Source organism: Pelodiscus sinensis, chromosome 8 (assembly GCF_049634645.1).
Source record: "Pelodiscus sinensis isolate JC-2024 chromosome 8, ASM4963464v1, whole genome shotgun sequence".
NCBI classification, from domain to species: Eukaryota; Metazoa; Chordata; order Testudines; family Trionychidae; genus Pelodiscus; species Pelodiscus sinensis.
In genome coordinates, this window is record NC_134718.1 from 17,995,273 (window position 1) to 18,018,412 (window position 23,140).

The 23,140-nt window shown below is 40.6% G+C and overlaps 1 protein-coding gene across 6 annotated transcripts in view; it reads right to left on the reverse strand.

Moving 5' to 3' along the window:
• SHLD2 (shieldin complex subunit 2) overlaps window positions 1–23,140 on the reverse strand; it is a 75,917-nt gene that overhangs the window by 41,079 nt on the left and 11,698 nt on the right. For 3 of the 6 annotated variants that reach the window (XM_075934825.1, XM_075934822.1, XM_075934824.1), the window contains exon 3: window positions 373–488. The exons of 2 other annotated variants lie outside the window; for them this stretch is intronic. The gene's annotated coding sequence lies outside the window, so the exon portion shown is untranslated. Of the gene's footprint in view, window positions 1–339; window positions 489–23,140 lie in introns of all 6 variants that reach the window. One more of the 6 variants, XM_075934823.1, reaches the window with a different exon arrangement.

A 23,140-nucleotide genomic window follows, 5' to 3' on the forward strand; every position in this document is an offset into this window, starting at 1 on the left:
GTTTTTTGCACAAAAGGAGCAGTCTAAACAGTGCTTTTTTGTGCAAAAACCTCTTGCACAAAAGGGATCCGAAAAGGAAATGCAAATGAAAGCATGACATATGCAAATGAGTGCTCCATTTGCATTTCCTCTTGTGCAAGAGGCTCGTAGTATGGACATAGCCTAGGTGTGTGGGTTACATAGACATATGCAAACCTGGTGCTGTCATATCAGTGGAAACAAAACTGTATACCTCTGGAAAGTTTGGTGAAAAGCCTGTAGTTCTAATACTTTCATCTTTCTCAGGAGAAAAAAACTGAAATGTGCATGAGTCAATGTTCTTTTGTTCTGTTCTCTTACCTGTTTCACTATCCCTCAGGGTAAGCTTCTTACCTTCTTAGGAAAAAGGAAGCCGGCGGATTGTGATTCTGAGATAAGGTTCACAGAACAACAGTGTGATTCAGTTCTTAGCAAATCTTGGTGAGGCTCTCAGTAGGAAAATCTGGTCTCTGAGGAGAAAAGATTGTTAGATCAGGTTCTGTGCTCAGAGAGTGACTGGTTTACAAATGAATACTGCAAGATGTCTCTCACCCCATATTCACATCTGAAGGTAAATCGGCATTTAAACATATCACCAAAATGTAAAGTCATCTTTGATTAAATGAAAACCCAGCTGCTATTTTCTTTAAGTACTATGTAAGGGTTCACATGACAGTTGAAAGCAACTTTCCAGTGTTTGACTGAGAAACAGAAAAATAATTTAAAAGAGATAAATACATAATTTGAAATTTCAAGTATGTAAAAGAAATTTATCTTAGAGAGGTGGTGTTGTTTTACACTATTTCCAGAAGTATAACAAATAACATGTTTCATACATACTCTGCAAGATGATTGTAATCAACAAAAATCACAAAGACATGATCAATTAATTGTATTATTGAAGGAAACACACTCATGGAGAATTACATGCAAACATATGGAGTTCTTTTATTTTGTAATTTCGACTATGATTAAAAAGAAAGGTTCTAGATTTGTTTTTAATTCCCTGACTCTCTCTTTAGTTTTTCCATGTAAAACTGCATAAATATATCAGAAAAAAACTGTAAAAGGCAAAACTAAAGAAGCCCAAACAGCACTTATGGTGTTCATCCCAGCAGTACAGCAGCAGTGGAGGCCAGAGACTTGGGCCCTTTAAATCACTGCTGAAGCGCTATGCGTCGCACTCCAGGCAGCACTGAGGGCTGACTGCCTCCAGCCCAGCCCTTCTACAAAGACCCTGCCCCTTCTGAAGCATGGAGCCAACCCCCTCCCACACATTTGCCCAGGATATATAGGTACACTAGGCCAGGTCTATACTAGGGGAGATAATTGACCTTAGATACGCATCTCCAGCTACCTGAATAGCGTAGCAGGAGTCAATGGACCTTAGGCTGAATTTCTGCAGGATCCCCACTGCAGATCAATGGGAGAAACTCTCCAGTCGACTTCCCTTACTCCTCATGACCCAGTGGAGTACTGGAGTTGATGGGAGCACCATCAATGGTTGATTTAGCGAGTCTGTGCTAGACCCACTAAATTGACGATCCATCTCTGCAGTGTTGATTTCGGTTTAAGTGGGAACCACTTAGATTTAACAGAAAGCTGAGGTCCTGGCAGACTTGTGGTCCTTAAAGGTTTCATAGCATGGATTTTGTCAAATTCCACCTCTACCCTACATTTCAATTGGGTGAAATAGTCTTTCATCATTTTGCATAGTGTCATGTGGATTCATAGAACTTTGGGGGGAAGGGAGACATGGTTCTTGCCCCCCAAAAACTTAGTTGAAGTTTACACATAACAAATGATGGGAAAGGGAGGACAGGGTTTATAACAATAGGATTATGTAGTAGTTTTAGTTCATTGTGGGTTAAATAGCTCTATATTTCATTTTAAGCAATTGTGCTTGCTCCTTATAAATTTGTGTGTATTGGGCTTGGGATACAAGAGTGCACTTAGCTAGGGAAGCCCCGCCCACCTGACACTGCCAGGCCAGCCTTTGCTGTGATCAGCCTGGAGCTTGGACCACAGGAATCAGACTGATGCCCAGACAGGTACCTTGACTCCTGTGAACACCCTTGAGAGAGCACAGCTGACGGACCTGAGTGATGTAACTGCGGGGCTCCTAGGTCATTGCCCTACCCTGGGAGGTGTAAAGAGACCCCATGACAATGTGGTTAAAGGAAGTGGAGTACATCAGAGCACAGAAAGATGGAGAGAAGGGTAGACAGGATGATAATGAAAAGTTGTTCCATTTCCTCCCAGAGGATTTCACACCTGGAAAAAGTGATAGACATCTATCCACAGATCTGTATTAGGGACGTAAAATCCCAAGTAAATTGTTAACCAGTTAAACTATAGGTTTAACTGGTAAACTGTGCTGCACTGTGGGGAGGGGAGCCCTGAAGCAGCCCTACTGCCAGCGGCTCAGTGGGCCCAGCTGGGCTGGAGCAGCCCCTCATCCGTGGCACACTGTGGGTGGGAACTGCTCTGGCTGGGCTGGGCAGGGCCCACCTCACTGTGCTGTGGGTGAGGGACTGTTTCTAGATGTAGTGGGCCTGGCTGAGCTGGAGTGCTCTCCACGGTGTGGTGCAGAGGGCCCAGCTGAACTGGTTAATTGGTTACCCCATTAATTGGTTAACTGGTTACCCCGGTAACCATGCCAGTAAAGCAATGCTTACCAGTTAACTGGTTAAACCTTTACATTCCTAATCTGCTGTATGTGTATGCACATAATCTGATTTCTGCTTTGTACCTTGTTGATAGACACTACATAAATAAAGTGAAAGCTTTATCCGGCACTCTGTTGACCAGAAAACTTTGTTAACTGGCATTGCCCCCAGCCACAATACTGAAACATCTTCAGGTGCACTGGCCTGGCTTGCTTTACTACGATTGTCTTAATTTTTTATTTAAGTAGTACTAATCATCTTTAACTCAAAATAGAAATGTGAGACTAACTACCAGTATTAAAAACTTGAGTTTTACTATTATTGTCCATTGGTTTTTCCTAGGTTGATGGGACCCTCAGATAACCGGAATGCCCTAATCCCCGAGCATGCCGGATAACACCGGTTTTACTGTACATGACTACAATATTTTCAAAGCCATTTGAACATGGTCTTCTTTAGGCAACTATTTTTGCATTATTGCTCAGTCATTACATGATCTAGCAACGTACACATTCCTTACATAAACAAAAAGTATTAAATGGTGGCTTGTTTATTGCAATACCAGAATACTGTGAAGCAGAGAAACATCTGCCAGCTGTAGATGGGGAAATAAACTGAGAATGTTGGCAGGAGGTAATACCCTACATGTACAGTACATGCCCAGGGCCAACTTGTGACATTATATGAAATACTTTCCTTTAAGTGGATTAATGAAACAACAATCTGATCATTTTTGTCAGCTTTTCATATAATGACAAAAAGTTATTTGCATGAAGATGTCATTTGGTCTAGCAAGTCACCTGTTTTGAAATAAATTATTTGGCACATGAAAATATATTCAAAATTAATTATGCTGTATACAGAATGTATGCAATGTAAACATATGGCATTGTTTTAAAGATGCCTATTTTATATTAGATGTCAGAGCGTTTTTCAAAATATCCGAAATCACTATGGGCTGTCAAACTCTTAATTATGGACTGTTTTAGCAACTTCTCATGAAATTGTCATCTTCTCCATTTTTTTCTCTTCTTTTCTGATAGAGCCAAGTACCTGCATGTAAATTCAGGTATTCTCCTATATGAAAGCATAACTTTTTAGACTCAATTTACATCAGCACCTCTCTCTATACTATATTAACTTTGGATACTCACACTTTTTCTGCAATAAATATATTACATCACAAACACAGAATTTAGAAGTAGAAGATACAGAAATCATTGTGAAAGGTAAAGAACTTAATTCCCCTCATTTCAGGCCCTGCACTGCAATTTTTCTTATGTTCTTTTGAACGTTGGAAGGTTCAAAGGAAATATTATCCGCCTTTGGTCTAATCCGATTCATCCAGCGATACCACAATAAAACAATATGCTTTGGCAATACCCAACTGATTATATGGTCACATGCACTGACCTTTGACAACATTAATTAACTCTTCATAATCAGTATTCATTTGGAAAGTATGTAATATTTTAATAAGGTTCTGAAAAAAAATGTAAACCTGAGTATAGTGATGGCCCTTTAAAACAACTCTTTTCAGTAGGTAATTCTATCATTTATTTACTTCAATAAGTTTCACTACTGGGGAGCTCTCTTTGCCTTTATAATTTACATGTTTTTTTTTAGAAACAGGTCAAAAAAAGAAAACAGAATTTATTATTAAGACTGCAGACCTTTAAAATGATCAAAAAGTCACCTGAGCACCTGCTGACACACCACTGTGTAGAATAATGCCTATTTACAAAACAGGTTGATCATACACACATAACTTACAGAGTTAATCACACTAAAGATAACAGGACTTAAAACTCAGAGATACTAGCTGAAACCTGAATGCTCACTCCATTACCCCAGTTAATGATTATACCATTTCTCAATTTGCAGAAGGGTGCTGTACTCAGACAGACCAATGGAACTATAACTTCTTATCTCTGAGGTGGTCAGAGTCTGACTGATGAGTCAATGATCTATTAAAACACAACTAACTGCATCAGCAAGTTTTGCATTCGCAATATCCTGTAACTAATTATTAAAACTGCTATTATGTGAAATCTGGTAAAATACATTAAAAAGTTTTTCTCCAGCCTACAAAAGAAGACGAATTCTCATTTTAAACATAACTCTTTTGAAGCTCAAGTAATTTATTAGCATTTGTAAAAAAACCTCGCCTGCCTAACACAATATGCAAAGCAGTTTTAAATATCTACTGTTTTACACAGATAGATCCCAAACACATTAAATGCATTTAAAATCAATATGTATAACCTAAATATGTATTTGTAGGCACTAAAGATAGTAGATTAGGTTCCACATAAGACTGGAATCTTTAAAGGGGTCTGACTCAAGCTGAAATGTAATAGGAGTTAGGTGTCCAACTTCCTTCAAGTTACTAAAAAAAAGTCACAGCTGCAATATTGATACCAAAAGATTCTTCCTTTATTTAAAAAAACAAATTACTATACTTCCACCACAGATGATAGTTCCAATATATATCTGTAACACATAATGATATCTTCAATTAAATTAAAAAATTCTGCTGGGAATGTATCAAAACTGAGGTCAGTTGGAATAGATTCATGTACAGATTGGATCTCCCTACTCTGGCACCCATCGGGATTTCTCATTCTGTACTGGTAAGAATTTGCTGGACTACAAGAGGTCCCTTGTCAGTGGTCCCCAAGCCCACCACCTGCTTCCAGCTCCCCCCTGGATGGTCCATGCTCCGGCTCCAGCCATGGGGCTCTGGTGCCAGCCCAGTGTTCCCAAGGACTGCGGGAGGAATCCGACCCTGATCCCACTTGCTGGGGGCTATCAGGGGCTCCAGACCAGCCCCACTCTGGCTCTGCCCATCCCATTGCCCCTGCCCTTAGCTGGCCCTCCTGCCCTTAAGCTCCTGCGCTCTCTGGTCCAGGAGCATCCATGGTCTGGCAGGACCAGACAGTGCCAGTGTTCAGAGGTGCAACCCAGGTTTTATAAAGCTCAATTGTTCTCATTCAATACATTTTGTGAAAATGCCCAATATGTTATTGCACTTGAACCTCTGATGTGGTGTTCTGTGATGGTAATAAATAAGGACCAGACTGCAAACCCCTTTACTCAAGATGACATTTACTAACTTGAATCATTCAATATTTAAAAGAAGCTATGCAGATTCAGCTCAGCTAAGGATCTGGCCCTGTCTGTTTAGTGCCTTATAAATAAATCAGAATCCCCCCTGCACCTGTTAAGGCTGACAATACTTTTATTTTTTGTTTATTCCACTGTTACTTCCTGGCCTTTCCCATCTTCAGTTTAAACAAAGATAAGACCAAATTACAGTTCCATTGACCTTGTGGTGCAAGAGAACTAAAGTCTTCTTACTAATAGTCTCTGAACTTTCAAGTTCAGTTCAAAGTAGGATTTGTAGTCTGTGGGGGAAAAAATCCATCCTAGATGGTGAAAGAACATAAGTTTGGTCTGGTAATATCTCAGCTACAAGGAAAATCACAGTGGAAACAAAGGGGCCAGAGATCACTATTTGTCTCAGAGGGCTAGGATAGCACTGGTACACAGCTGCATGACAAACTGGCACCTCTTTCACATTGATCTATTTTCCCCCTCAAGAAGTGAAGCAGATTTTTTAAAAATAAATAAGTCTCGAGCTGTTGTGACTGCTGAGACAACCTCCAGAACGTGTCACAAGTATAACCAATGCACATGACTTTTCCCTTCATTGAAGCATGGGAAAAGCTGAAAGATGTAATTTGCACAGATTGTTACACCAGCACCATTCATTTCAATAAGCATTCAGATGCCCTATGACCATCCTTTAAAATCAACAATGGTAACTATGTCACTACTCATGAATTCAAGTGAAAAAGCAGAGGAAGGATCGTGTTACAAAGATCAATGGCGACCGCTGATGTTGGCAACACCAGAAAGGTAAACTTTTGCGTCTCCCTCAATTCAGTAAAAAGCAAAGTCCAAGGAGCCCAGTAGGGACACTGCCCCATCCCAAGGGGAGAGATGCACAAAAATGCCAAAGGGCTACACAAGCAAGGTAAGATCACATACGAGATCATATTTTGAACATCTGCACAATATACTAAGTCATGTCTCATATGGGCAAAGCATGTAAGAGTACCAAGTCCCGTCTCTTAGGAAGGGAGTGGAAAAATAAAGATTTTAGATGGTCTGTTGGGGGAGCAATCACAGTGCGACATGGTAAGGAAACAAACAAATCTGTGTGCATACACATGAGAACCGGATAACCTTTTTGTCATCCTCACCCTCCCGTACCACACTGTCATGGTTTGTAACCTCCATACAATGCTCCCCTGTTACCCTTAAATGTAAGTCTTTACATAGAGATTATGACTAACAACCCTCCAAAATCAGCTAGTAACAATTACTTAGAGTAGTTACTCTGGAATACTGGACATGTCATTCCATGATTTTATTACAGTTATTCTGCTAACAAAGGGCTTGTCTACACTATGGAAAACATTGACGCTGCCTCAGGGTTCGAATTAGTAGGTCTAGTGAAGACTAGGGATGTAAGCGACTAGTTGAGTAGCTGACTCCCTGATAAGCATATTCTTTATCGGGTAATAGAGTGACTACTCAGCTAGTAACTTCCCCTGCCTTGCTGTTTTTATCAGAGGCAGCAAATGGGGAGCAGGAGTCAGCGCTGGGGGAGCTGGCTTAAAAGCTGGTGCCCCCCAGCACCATGTTTGTGGGGGCAGGAGAGGCAGAGAAACAGTGGGGGACCAGGCGTGGGCTGGAACTCAGCTGTCTAGGCTCACGCCTAGGCCTAGATGCTGCGCCGCTACTTTTTAAATGGGGTAAGAGCCGCCTGAAGCTCTGGCTACATTTCAAAGGCAGAGGCACAACAGTTGGGACCTGGCATGAGTGGGGACTGAAGCAGTGCCCAATCACCCCAGGTTCCTCGCTGCGCCTCTGCCTTTGAAATGTAGCAAGAGTGCCTGTGGCTCTTGCTACATTTCAAAGGAAGAGGCACAGTGGGGATAGCAAATGCATCCTCCTCCTTATCAATTAATCTAGCAGTTGATGGAAATTCCATCAACTACTCGATTAGCTGATTAATCAAAATTTAACATACCTAATTTGAACCGAGAGGGTGCTCACAAGGAGTAAGGGAAGTCAATGGGAACATGCGCTACCACTGACCTCCTGCTGTGTGGATGACAACAAAACATGATTTAAGATACTTCAACTCTAGCTACATAGCTGGAGTTGTGTATCTTAAGTCGACTTTCCCCTTTAGTGTAGACCTGGCCAAAGTGTACTAATTATTCTGGAACAGTGTTCATCTGAGAGTCATAATATGTAGACTATGATGAACATAAAATAAGAACAGCTATAGTGGGTCAGACCAACGGTCCATCTAGCCCAGTATCCTGTCTACCAACAGCGGCCAATACCATATGCCCTAGAGCTGTGGTCACCAACCCATCAATCGCGATCGACTGGTCGATTGGGAGGGCTTGACCAGTCAATTGCAAGGCGTTCAGGGCCCCCCCATTTCCCACCACCCCCAAGAAGTCCCACTGCCTACCTCCAGTGACAATGGAGGTAGCGCTGGCTTCCTGCAGGGTGGATGGAAGTCTGGCAGCTGTGCACCACTTCCAGGGTTTCAGGAAGTGCGCTGGTTGCTCCCCCTCCCCCAAACAGCTGGTACGGTACCAGACCCAGGTTTGTGGCGTGCCAGGGACTTCCTGCACTGGGTAGGAGGTAGGAGTCCCTGGAGGAAGCTCACACTGGGACGAGCTTCCCCTGTGGGAGGAGAGGGGGTAGAAGTCCCCAGAGGAGGTGCGCGCCGGGACGAACTTCCCCTGCGGGGGAGGAGGGAGTGGGTAGGAGTCCCTGGAGCAGGCAAGTGCCAGGGCAAGCTTCCCCTGCGAGGGGGGAGGGGATAGCAGTCTTCTGAGGAGGTGAGTGCCGGGGAGTCCCTGTTCCCTGCCCCCACCAACACCCTGTCCCCTGCTTCAGCACCCAATGGCACTCTGCCCCCACTGGCACCCCTGTCCCGAGCACCCTTTCCCAGTACCATGTCTCCTGCTCCCACCAGCACAGCTGGAGCCACATTAGTGAGGCTTGGAGGGTTTTGGAGGAGGGTTTTTTTTTTGCGCAACTCACTTGTGTGGCCCCAACTGACTTTTCTGTGGGTCAGTGACCCTTCACTCAAAACAGGTTCCCTGCCCTTCTCAGAAATAAAGACAATGCTGAAACTTTGTGTTTGACATAATATTTTATTTAAAGATGAAGCCTGGCCAACATGCCGCCAATTGGGGCCAAGCCCCCATCTGGCCACAGAATCATAACACTCCTGTACCACCTTCAAGCCCCAAATCTGAGCCTATCATACACTAGAACCACCTGTTCTGAGCCTCTCACATCCCCAAACTCCTGCACCCCCACATCCTCAGTCTTCTGCCACAACACTCCTGGCACCATCCATACACCGCAAATGTGTCCTGAGCCCATCATACTCCCAACCTCCCTGCCCTGAGCCCCTCTCATATCCCAACCCAAAATCCTGCATCCTCACATCCACAAGCCTGTGGCTTGCTCAGTACCCCAACCCTCCACCTGACCCCAACACTCCTCAGCCTGGAGCCCCCTCTCTGAGCCAGCATACCCTTCTCCACCTCCTCCTGCATCCAAATTCCCTCCCAGAGCTTGCACCTCTCTCGCCTACCCACACCCAAATCCCACCCCAGAGCCTGCACCTCCTGTCTCAACCCAGTGAGGGTACAGCTAGACTGCAGGAGTTTTTTTCCAGGATCCCAGAAAAACTCTTCTGCATCCAGCAATGTGTTTGTTCTTCCGCTTTTTTTAGCGGAAGAGCAAATATGCTCTTTCGGCAACCTGTGTATTCCCTGTTCCTCAAGGAATAAGGGGGCTTCCGAAAGAAGGGTTTTTTTCTGACATTTGGCGCAGTCTAGACAGGCCAAATGTTGGAAAAACCTCTTCCCACAGAAGAATAAACAAAAAAAGGCAGTGTAGCCATATCCTGAGAGTGTACAAGGGCCAGGGATAGCAAGTGATGGAGAGGAGGAGAACAGACAGGGCAGGGCTTCAAGGAAGGGATCACCCACCTCCAGACAAACAGAGGCTAGGGACACCATTCCTACCAATCCTAGCTAATAGCCATTGATGGACCTAACCTCTATTAATCTATCTAGCTCTTTTTTGAACCCTGTTAAAGTCCTAACCTTCACCACATCCTCTGACAAGGAGTTCCACTGTGAGCTGAGTAAAAAAAACCAACATTTTGTTTGTTTTAAACCTGCTTCCCATTAATTTCATTTGGTGACCTCCTATTTCTTATGTTATGGGAACAAGTAAATAACTTTTCCGTCATCACTTTTTCCATACCAGTCATGATTTTATAGACCTCCATCATATCCCTCTTAGTCTCCTCTTTTCTAAGCTGAAAAGTCCAAGTCCTTTTAATATCTCTTCATATGGAACCGCTCCAAACCCCTAATAATTTTTGTTGCTCTTCTCTGAACCTTTTCCAATGCCAATATATCTTCTTTGAGATGAGGCAACCACATCTGTACACAATACTGAAGATGTGGACGTACTATGATTTTATATAGAGGCAATAAGGTATTTTCTGTCTTATTCTCTATCCCTTGTTTAATGATGCCTAACATTCTATTTGCTTTTTTCACTGCCGCTGCACACTGAGTGGATGTTTTCAGAGAACTATCCACAATGACGTCAAGATCTCTCTCTTCAGTAGTTGTAGCTAAAGTAGTCCCCATCATATCGTATGTATAGTTGGGATTATTTTTTCCAATGTGCATTACTTTACATTTATCAACATTAAATTTCAGTTGCCATTTTGTTGCCCACTTAGTTTGGTGAGATCTTTTTGAAGCTCTTCACAGTCTGCTTTGGTCTCAACTACCTTGAACAGTTTGGTATCATCTGCAAATTTTAACACCTCACTGTTTACCTCTTTCAATAGATCATTTATAAGTAAATTAAATAGGATTGGTCCCAGGACAGACCATTGGGAGACCCTACTAGTTGCCTCTCTCCATTCGGAAAACTTACCATTTAATCCTACCCTTTATTTCCTGTCTTTTAACCAGTTACCAATCCATGAAAGGACCTTCCCTCTTATCACATGAAGACTTACTTTACCTAAGAGCCTTTGGTGAGGGACCTTGTCAAAGGCTTTCTGGAAATAGCCTGGTGGAATAATTTATTTCATGGTAGCTATGCCAATCTTCTCATTTAGACAATACCTATGTTTTATTTTCCCATGAGGCACTTCTTATAGTACGAATGAAACTGGCTTCATTTTTCACAGAAATTCAAATCTTCATAAAAAATGAACGGAAAAGCCATTTATTCCCTACAATATTAAAATTCCCTCCCTCTCAAAATTATCTTAGAATCTCATTTTTTGACAGTGGCAGATAAAGCAGATTGGCTCCAGCTAATTTACAGTGGAATTAGAGGAGTATAGGGTCTATGTAGCCATAAAATATTTTACAATTGTTCTCACCAACGAAATATATTTTAATATGAAGAACTATTTTAAAATTGCCTCAAAAGTACTTGATAGCACTCTTGAAGTATAAGCAGCAAATTCAAGATTTTAAACTAGCGCCAGACAGTGGTTTGTGCCAGAAGCTTCACACATTCTGAAAGACTAGTCAGTTCAGAAAACAGAGGCCAGAATTTAAAGCTGACCTCACTGTGAAACACTCCTTTATTTCTTCTTTGTAGCTACTTCAAATGGTAATTTTACCATTGCATTAGCTTACTGAATGGGAAGTAGTCCAATGGGACTACTCAAGTACTTGATGTTAACCATGTAAATATTTGTAGCATCAGGACCTGGAATTTCTGAAGTCCCCCTTCGCATTTTGGCTTGGTCCCTAATGGGCTAATGGATTTTGACTAAAACTACACAGTTATTCCTCAAAAATATTCAGCTTACATTTGGATATTTGCAGTTAGGGTTAACTGTAATAGACCCATCAATTATTCATTTAAAAGGATATTTTATAGGCATACGGTTGCAAGTTTTGAATATTCAAACATCTGAACACTTTTTTCTATTCAGACAACTGAGAGGCTTTCCTATTGCCTTTAAAAATTACAATAAAAGGAGCTGTTACATAGCCATTAGCTTAGTAATGGCTATGCTGATTCCTGTAGGGTCACTTGTAGGATTTTTCCTTTTGAAAGGAAACAACATTATTGATTTTTGTTTTGCAACACATACAGCACACATAATTAAAGAAACATGAACATACAGCAGCCACTACAAATAACAGAAGCTAAAAATCCTTTAGAACAGTGACCTTTCAGAGAATGAGAGATAAAGGTAAAAAGTCAGGTAAAATGACTAAAATACACAAAAAGGATGAAACATTCAAGTCGTTCACTGTGCTTTGGTATCAGGTATTCAAGAAAAAAAACTATCAAAATATTCTTTTCTCACACAGCAAGTGCACATTATGATGAGATATATAATTTTCAAAAACCTCAATTTTGAGAAAAGGAATTTTGGTGTCCTTCAGAATGTGAGATATGTGAGCTTTTACCTTTCAGTAGTATGGATAGATATTAGTTCGGCAAATTAGTTAAGCTTTAACAGAAAACAGGTGACTGAGTAACTATCAACATAGATGACTGCACCAAAGGTGCCCTTTTAGATTTTAGATGTAGTTTGCCCCACTTCTCTTTGCTCTTCTTTTAACTTCAAACTAAACTCTGTGCTCTTAGGGTACGTCTAGACTACATGCCTCTGTCGCCAGAGGCATGTATATTAGGCTACCAGACATAGTAAAATGAAGCGGCAATTTAAATAATCGCCGCTTCATTTAAATTTAAATGGCTGCCGCGCTGAGCCGACAAACAGCTAATTAGCTGTTTGTCGGCTCAGCACGATAGTCTGGACGCGCGGGTGTCGACATCAAAGGTATTTGTCGACCACCCAGGTATGCCTCCTAGAATGAGGTATACCTGGGTGGTCGACAAATACCTTTGATGTCGCCACCCGCGCGTCCAGACTATCGCGCTGAGCCGACAAACAGCTGATCAGCTGATCAGCTGTTTGTCGGCTCAGCGCGGCAGCCATGTAAATTTAAATGAAGCGGCGATTATTTAAATTGCCGCTTCATTTTACTATGTCTGGTAGCCTAATCTACATGCCTCTGGCAACAGAGGCATGTAGTCTAGACGTAACCTTAGTTTCACAAATGTTGAAACAAATGCACTTAATTTTGTTTTCATAACAAGCCGACTATACTTCTCTCTGTTAATCAAACAAGCTAGGAAGACTAATGGCACAGTGGGGTGCGTTAGTAGGACCACTGAAAGCATATAGGGAAGTTATTATTCCCCTATATTCGGCACTGGTGAAGCCACATCTTGAGTATTGCATCCAATTCTGGGCCTTCCGTTACAGAAATGATATAGATGAATTGGAGACAGTCCAGCAGAGGGCAACAAAAATGACCAGGGAGCAGGAGCACATGACTTAAGAGTAGAGACTGAGGGATTTAGGTTTATTTAGTCTGCAGAGGAGAAGAGTAAGAGGGGATTTAATAGCAGCCTTCAACTACCTGAAGGTGGATTCCAAAGAAAATGAAGACAGAGGCTGTTCTCACCGGTGACAGATGACAGAATGAGGAGCAATGGTCTCAAGTTATATTGAGGGAGGTCTAGGTTGGATATTAGGAAAAACTATTTCACTAAGAGGGGTGGTGAAGCACTAGTATGGGTTGCTTAGGGAGGTGGTGGACTCTCCATCCCTATAGGTTTTTAAGTCTTGGCTTGACAAAGCCCTGGCTGGGATGATTTTGTTGGGATTGGTCCTGCTTTTAGCAGGGGGTTGAACTAGATGATCTCCCAAGGTCTCTTTCAACCCTACAATTTTATGAGCAGCTTGTCAACTTTATGAATTGCAGAGTGATAATGTCTTTGAACTGGTCCCCACTTAAAAAGTTTTGCTGGCATACCTATGAAAGTTAGATGTGTGACAAAAATCACACCCCTACCCAACAGTTATCTCTGCAAAAGCCTTGGTATAGTCTCAGTGATACTGTCAAAAGTGTCATTTTGCCAGTATATCTTATTTTGTTTGGGGGAACTGGTATAAGTTCCATCAATAAAATGTATCTTTTGCTGGCATAAGCTGTCTCCCCGTTAGGAGGGTTTTCTCATATAGCTATAATGCCAACACTTTCTAGTGCTGAGAAAGCCGTTACCTGATCCCTTCCTCTTGGAGCAATTTCTGCGAGGTCTCAGAATGGGCAGGGATGTGTCACAAACCTCAGTTTTGCCAGAAGCTGGGAAATGGGGGACAGGAGATAAATGATGATTACCTGTTCTGCTTATTGTCTCTGAAGCACTCGGAATTGTGGTATTGGCCACTATTGGAAGACAGGATACTGAACCAGCTGAACCTTCCTCTGACCCTGTATGGCTGTTCTTGTGACAAAGGGCACTACAGATCACAATCATGTTCATAGGATACAAGAGTTGAGAGCTAAATCCCTCTCTAGCAGCCCACTTGATTACATGATCACTTGATTACAGACCCCAATGGCCTCACATCTAGATAGTGACTCTTCAAACCTGGGCAGCCTATAAAACCTCAATATAAAAATATTATGTTATCCTACATTTGCCTCTAGGAAATTATATTCTCAATTGTTCCATACATAGCTAAGCATGATGCCAGCTCTCAAACTTGATATTGGAAATCTCTGTTGAACAGAGGCTATCAGTAGTACAAAAACAACTTTTAGGAACATACACAAACATTTTACTTACTGCTTTAACTTGCTAAAGCACTGCGTAGGCTATAAAAAAATTAAGATAGCTAAAAAAATAAGACATTTACATTTCTCTACTTTTTCTCTTCCTTTCAGCCAAAATAGCATTAGGCAGAGAAAATGGTGTTACAACCATTCTGTAATAATAAACAAATATACAATACTAAATAATACTATGCTGCATACTTATTTAAATTGGACACACAAATACAAGAGGAAAAGTAATATTGACACTGTTGTACAGGCCCTCTGAAAATGAATGGGACTATGAACCCTTTTGATCCATCAGGGAGATTAACACAAGTGGATTATTGACTACCCAGAACTGGTCACATCACTGTACTTTACACATTATGAGCTATGCTGCAGTTGCCAATTTGGAAAATCTAAACTTTGAACCAATTACAATTTAGTATAAGGCACTTTTACAACAATATTGGACGGATAGTATATAATATTTTACTAAAAATCTATGTTCCAAAACTTCTCTCTATTCTCTCACCATATCAAAACAAGAAACACAAATTTTGATGCAAGTGAGTATCCTATTCAATAAGTAAATCGTATACATTAAAAACATACCAATCACTTAAATTCACAGATTTTGAACAAAAAAAGGACAAAAAGAACTAAAATACAGATGATATCATGACACAAAGCAGTTTATGAAATGGACAGGGAAGCCACAGCAACACAGATGTGACAAAAAGAGAAGCTAACATTGTTGATAACACGTCTTCCAACCTCAATATGAGAGACAGTATTTCATCTCTATTCCTCCCACTTAAAGAACTTGGGCAAAATTCCTACACAAAAATTAAGCAATTCTTGGTTTAACTACACAACTTCACACACCATATATGAGTACATATTCATATAACAACAGAAATTACTTGTAGCTTGTGTGAGAAAAGATCAGTTTCTGTTCCCAGCTCTTTCAGTGACTTACTGAATAGCTTTATTAAATCACTATATTTGTACTACATCTTCTCTTTCTGTAAAACGCTTATTATAATAATTACTTCAGAGGCTGATCAGTTCTTTTTGCTTTCAATCAAAAAATTGATTGAGAGGTTAGTATTTTTAAAACATTTTTCAATTCACTGAGGAAAGGCATAGTAAGTGAAATATTAATAGTATTATGCAATGTATACTGTTCTGATATGTCTCCTTCTCCTAAAGTAACAGCAATGAAGTCTTTATTGCAATACCCGGTCTGTGAGAAGTCTCAAATGTCTCCATAGAAATTCTCTGCAAAATATTCATGGAAGTCCTGACATAGAACAGGAATGGTTGTGTGAATCATGGAAGTACATAGTTTTTTTAAAAAAAGGTATGCACCTTGGTGTCTAAAATATTACACACTTTGGTGTCCAAAATATTACTTAACAGGTTTGCAACACTGTAACCTAAACTTACTCTTTTATTCTCTGGGAGTGATTTCACCTCAATGCAGAGACAATACAAAGAGTGTGTAACTCAAATGGTGCGTAGGCCATATGCTAGCTCCATACACAGAAAAGATTCACCCTGAACGAGAATTCTGAGGAAAAGGACAGGGTGAGAGAAATGAAGGAGAGAATTAAAAAAAATTACCTGAAGAAAAAATCATTCTCATTACCTCTTACATATCAAACATTATTTGCCTAGGAGGTACCAAAATTTAGTCTTGGGTTTTGATACCCACACAATAGCCATAAGAATCTGTTGTACTCTTGGAAAACAGAACACAATTAATGTGCAAGTGCATGCAACAGCACTGGGTTATTTTTCCTTCCATGAGTTTCCCATTAATTAAAGAAACATTTTTTGTATAAACTTGCCCTACAAAAAATTGAATTTTAACTGTTGAAACAGAAAGACAAAAAATGATATATAGTTTTACTACATGGCCCAGAATCTCTACTCATAAAAAAACAGTAAGCTTTAAAACCTGTGTCCTCTGAAATACCCCCCCCCCCCAATAACATGAAATCAGGAATTTTGCATTATTTTATCGCAAGTAAATTCTTGTTTCCTTTCTTTGCACAAATGTTTACAATATATAAAAATACTAGAAAATATGCAAATCCTAAGAGTTAGATACATACATATGTGTGAAGTTATTAGGGTTGCCAGGTGTCCGGTTTGAACCGGACAGTCCAGTATTTGAGCTTTCTGTTTGGGAAACAAATTGAGAAAATATAAATGAGAAAATATAAATGTCTGGTATTTTCTATATAAGATGTAATATAGATTGTGAGGTAATGTCAAGTGTGTCTGGTATTTTTGTTGAAACCATCTGGCAACCCTAGAAGTTATGTGCACTGGTAAAAAAGAAATAGTACATACTTTTCCTAACATCAGCATTATTAAGTGTAGTTTGGTGTACCAGTGTTTCTCGTCTAGGGGTATCAGTGCATTTTGTGTAGTATAACAGGGAGAGAAAGAGAGAATCTGGCTTTAAGCCAATTGCTAAACAAAAATAATTGAGATTATTTTTTAAAACAGAAGCAAGTGAGCAATCCTGGAAGCTTTTCCTGCTGCTCCTCTTGACCAGATTCCGGCCAATGGGAACAGAGGGAGGCTAAGCCTCAGACACAATGCTGGGAGCTGTGAAAGCAAGTAAGTGCCCCCCACTCACCGCCCAATTAGTTGATAAGGACTAGTGTGGTGTTCCACCTCTGAAATTTACAGAGATTGAAGCACTGTGTGGCTTTTGCTTATCAGATAGACTACTAGTTTAGTTGCTTATCCTCGAGGATTATCAGGGGGAGTGGGGGGAGCTGGTGTGGGGCAACAGCATTGGGAAGTGTGGAGAGGCCCAACCTTTCCTGTGGTCCATTGTCTGTTGTTGTACCTGAAAGGAAAGCTGTGTTTCCAACATCACAACATCTTTCAGACTACATACTTTGCAAAACTTCATAACTGTACAATGACAGCGCATAAAATCCAATAAGATACTACTGTTTAGTGGATCAAGATGGTTAGAATATACAACACAAGGCATATTTTATGCATCTTTTATCGTAAATATACGAGAGTAGTGAATATAGGGATGACAGTGTGTCACTTTGGGGCACAAAGTGTCATAGCAGTATAATCCTTTTGTTTTGTGAAGCACCAACCATGCTGTTTATACTCAAATAATAGTTTTCATTTTCGGAAGATTAGGAATTTGAAAACATGAATCCAACCCATTCTTCCTCCTCCTCCTTATTCTGTGATTCTAAATTCTATTTTTAAGTTTGCTGAAGAGACAATGACAACACAATAGTATGCCAAATAAAATCTAATTCTTTGTTAACCAGTTCATTAAATTCCTTGACACTGAAACTATGAAACAACTTTCACTGCATTAGCCATGTCATAAACAAGAATGAATTAACTTAATACCAAATAAAACTAACAAACTTTCATGTCATAGCCCCATTAGACTATATCACATACTTGAGACAGAAGCATCACCATGTATGCTAGAATATCAATAGGAATGAACAATCCAAAACCATTCAATTTTCCTAATTACATAATAATCTTCTACTAAATGTATCCTCTACCTGAGATACTAACAGGACAACAGAAAAAATTAAGTATTTTTTAAGGATCTCGTGACCATTCTTGTAATCATATCACATTATTATCATATCTCGTAATCAAATCTATCACTAACTATCTCCAAGCAGAGAAGATCAAATACAGCAGGGGTTCCCAAACTTTTTGATACGAGGACAAGTAAATCCATTCACGAGCTTTTGGAGTACCGGTAACATTCATTTGCATATTTGCGTATTCATTAAGCAAATGATGAATATTGAAATACGTTGTTTCTGGTCCTCCCAAAGCCCCCATTGCCAGCATTAGCAAAGCTTTTGAAACAGTCAACCACAATATTCCTGCCAGCAAGTTAAGGGAATATGGATTGCATAAATGGACTGTAAGATGGATAGAAAGCTGGCTAGATCAGGGTTTTCCAAACCTTTTACTTTAGTTGGAACCCATTTTTTTTTCAGTACTGTTTTTTGCAGCCCAAAAATATAAACGCATATAAAAAAAAGAATGAAAAATGAATAAATTTTCAGTGTTTCACCCGGCTGCATCCTTCACCCAGCCTGGGCCAGGGCTTGGGGAACCCGGCGCCGGATGGGCACTCCAGGAGGCGGGAGCAGGAGCAGATTGGGGTTAGGGTATCTGGCCAGGAGGGAAGGTGCAAGGAAGCGTAGGGTTGCCAGATATCCGGTTTTGTACCAGACAGTCCAGTATTTGAGGGTTTTGTACAGGAAACAAATTGAGAAAGTACCAGACATAAAATGTCTGGTATTTTCTAATTAGGTAAAGTTTTATTATAATTAGGTGTCTCAGTCCTTAGCGAACTGCCTGGCTGGTAGATGTGCTCACGCTGCCTGAGTGTGTCTACCTGCCAGGCAGTTCGCAACTACTCGAGGCAGGGTATGGGGGGGAGGGGCAAAATGGAATTCCCGGCCAGACTTACTCGTCTGCCAGGGTCTGCAGGGTCTGCATGTGCCTAGGTCAGTCCTGCTCCCCCCTCCCCTTCTCCTCCCGATCTCCCTAGTCCAGCCCTGCTGGCTGCCCCCGTCCAGCCCTGATTCTGGCGGCTGGTTCCCCCTGCCCTGCACCAATCTCCCCTGGTCAGCCCCGCTCCCCCGACAACCCTCCGACCAGCTCCACAACCCCCATCCAGCCATGCTACCGGCAGCTGGTTGTCCCGTCCTCCTCCTCCTGATCTCCTCCGGCCAGCCCTGGTTCTGCTGCCTGCCCTCCCAGATCTCCGTGGGACAGCCCCGCTGCCTCCAACCCTGCTTCTCGGTGGCCGGTTTCCCGACCCGCTCTGCTCCCCTCCCGGCAGCCACGCTGAGGCCCGGCATTTTTTTCTCACAGCCCGGTATTGGGCCGCGGCCTATAGTTTGGGAAACGCTGAAATACAGTGATTTCCAAAAATAAATGCACTTAGGCCCTAATCTGCAAACACTTCATCACATAGGTAACTTTAATCATATGATTAAAAAAAGAACGGCCCTGTTGATCCACTGGAAGTGATTAATGTTCACAGGATTAAGGCCTCAGGTTTGACCCAGAAAAAGAAATAAGAAACAGTATGTGCAATTTTGGAATAATTCCAATACCTACAGAAATACATGTAAAAAGTTGCTCGGGTTCCCTTGGGAGCAGTGGAAGGCGGGGGGGGGGGGGGGGGGGGTGAGGAAAGGCAACAACAGATGAACAATTAAACAGAACTACAGTGAGACTTTTAGGGTGAATTCTGTTCTCAGTTTCATCCATGCAATCCTACTGAAATCAGTTTCACAAATCTAAATGAAGCCTTAAATCAAGCATTACACAAATCATATTATTTTAACAGAGCATGGTATACTCAGGGTTATAAAATGGAAACAGGTCTTTTTTATTTTACTTTTTACAAAGTAAAATATTTTAAAATTAGTTTGTTACATTGTATTCAGTACTTTAGGATTATAGATTTTTTTAATACAGAGAAAAGCTATTGCATGGTCAGTCTCTGAAGATGTGGGTTATGCCCACGAGAGCTCATGATACTATCTATATATTTCTTTGATTTTCTCTAAGGTGCTACAAGACCACTTTTTTATTTTATTTTATTTTTTTTTGGTCAGTAGAAATACAAGTTTTTCCAAAACTGTTCTGTCATTGCCCCACCACAGATGGACAATTTCTGGGATGAGAGATCTAAACCAATTCTTGGACTTGATAGTCCATTTAATTCTCAGGCCTCTCTGATGAAATTATAAATTAGTATCAGTTGTGCTCGTGATTGTCAAAGGCATAGCTTGTTCTTCAGAATTTGAACCTCAACCACCAAGACATTCAATAGAGGGTACTAAAAGCTGCTGACTACTTTACATTAGAAAGTTTTGAAAGGCTTAATTCAGAATTCAATAATCAACATTTCTACCAATAAAAAACTAAATGGATTTTTAACACATATACAAACAAAAATAGTGAAAGAAAAGGTTACCCATTAGTTAATTATTATAGAAGCTTCAGCAAGTAGCTGAGTTAGTCTGTACAGGATAAACTTAAAAAACAACAAATGGTCTGGTAGCATGTTATAGACTAACAAAACATGTAGCTGGTATCATGCGCTTTTGTGGGCACAGCCCATTTCTTCAGATGACCAGAGCTCTTCAGATGACTGGTCATCTGAAGAAGTGGGCTATGCCCATGAAAACTCATGATATCATCTACATGTTTTGTTAGTCTATAAAGTGCTTCCAGATCATTTGTTGTTTAATTATTATAGTAACTTTAATGTTTAATATTTAAATAAAATGTACTATGTGTAGATACAACAATTCCACTCCAACTCCTGTGATGAAGTGAACTTTACCCATGAAAGCTCATGATCAAATATAATTGTTAGTCTCTATGGGTGTGTCTAGACTACATGCCTCCTTCGACGGAGGCATGTAGATTAGCCAGATCGGAAGAGGGAAATGAAGCCGCGATTAAAATAATCGCGGCTTCATTTAAATTTAAATGGCTGCCCCGATCTGCCGATCAGCTGTTTGTCAGCAGATCGGGGGAGTCTGGACGCGATGCGCCGACAAAGAAGCCTTTCTTCATCGGCACAGGTAAGCCTCGTGAAACCAGGTTTACCTGTGCCGATGAAGAAAGGCTTCTTTGTCGGCGCATCGCGTCCAGACTCCCCCGATCTGCCGACAAACAGCTGATCGGCAGATCGGGGCAGCCATTTAAATTTAAATGAAGCCGCGATTATTTTAATCGCGGCTTCATTTCCCTCTTCCGATCTGGCTAATCTACATGCCTCCGTCGAAGGAGGCATGTAGTCTAGACACACCCTATGATGCCAAAGGACTACTCATTTTTACATAAAACACATTCTTCTGACTGTTGAATTCATTATTTAATCAGGAGGAAACTGGTCTGCAGTCTCTGTCACTGGGCTCCCATGTAGGTATTCAAATACTATAATGAAGAAGGCTATTGCCAGAGAAGAAAAAGGAAATGTCTATTTTGGTTTAAAATGTTATTTTCAAATGTGTTTTGCAGCTGATGCTTGGTGAGACATGCTTCCTCAGGATGGGACTTTTTAGACTGCTTTGTTGTGCTCATTTTGGACAATCTCCAATCCAGTATTACAGCTAATGATTTTAGCTCCAGGAAATAAAATAATGGCCAAAGTAGGTTTGTTTTTCCCCTCAAAAGTATTTTCAGATGTCCCTAGCTTTTTATTTCTTAATTTAAAGTTAGGAAAAGGAAAACAGAAAATTTAAATCCACTTGGTGTTCAGCAAAAGGTAAAGCAGTTACACAGTCCATTTTCCTGCTTCCTGAGTCACTGGACCAGGGGAAAGAAAGAGTCGTCTTGTTGAGCTGCATACATCTCTAGGTTAGTGGGTGACTGCTGATACAGCTTGAGTCAAAGCCCACTAAAGCCAGTGGAAAGACTCCCATTGATTTAGATGGGTATAGGATCAGGCCTGTGAACTCCAAAGAAAGTCCTCTCAACTCTATTTGTCTGAAAACAATACTGGACATATAGGAAATAAGTTTTCTTGCTTTGTGATGTGTTTTGTTTTGCAAATGTATTAACTTGCAAGGCAACCAGGTACCTAAACATACCTTAGGACAGAAAGATGAAGGTATTATCTGTTGTGCAGATGAGCTTTCATATGTGGCCTATCACAGAGATGAAGTTAAGCAGTGAACAGCAACAATGCAAGACATAAGACAAGCATAAAACAACACTGCTTCACAGTGAAATCAACATTATTTTTATGTATTAGGCAGTTATCAAAATCTAATCAATATTATTTGGCTGCCACTGCAGAATAAGTAATATTTTAAAAGCATGTGGAACTGCCCTCAGTGACACTTGATCTGAAACACACTGGCAGAAGATATGTACCAATAAAAGAATCATTGCAATTACTGTAATGTAAAATTTTGCATATCATATTATGGTCTTTTACAGAGAATATTAATTATCCCATGCAAATTGCAAAATACTCATCCTATTGCTAAATATGTAAAATAAGATTGGTACCCTGTTTCAGATGCTTTGGAGTAGTGCAAAGTCAAATTTTTAGAATACGATTTTAGGTCATTATGCAAAAAAACAACAACAAAAAAGTCTTTAAAGAATTCCTACACAGCCCAAAACTCTGTATTACATAATGTGAAAAGCATATTTAATATCCATACAGCACTTACTCATTCTTAATGTTAATGGCAAAAATTGAAAACAAAGATAACTGGAAATCTAAAGCTCCACATCACACAATACACACAAGATGTACTGATTATAAGACTTTAAAAAAATCCTTTTTTTTTTTTTTTTTTTTTTTTTTTACAGCAGTTATAGACTCCAGAAAGATTTGGCAGATATTGTATTCTTTTGGAATCTCTTAGGGTATGTCTACACTAGCCCCCTTAGTTCAAACTAGGGAGGCTAATGTAGGCATTCAAAATTGCAAATCAAGCCCGGGATTTAAATATCCTGTGCTTGATTTGCATCTTCCCGGACGGTCACCATTTTTTGAAATTTACAAGTCCAGACTAACTGCCCGCGTCTACACGTGGCAGGAACCCAGTAGTCTGAAATAAAGCCCTAAATCGAACTACCTGTTAAACCTCATTCCAG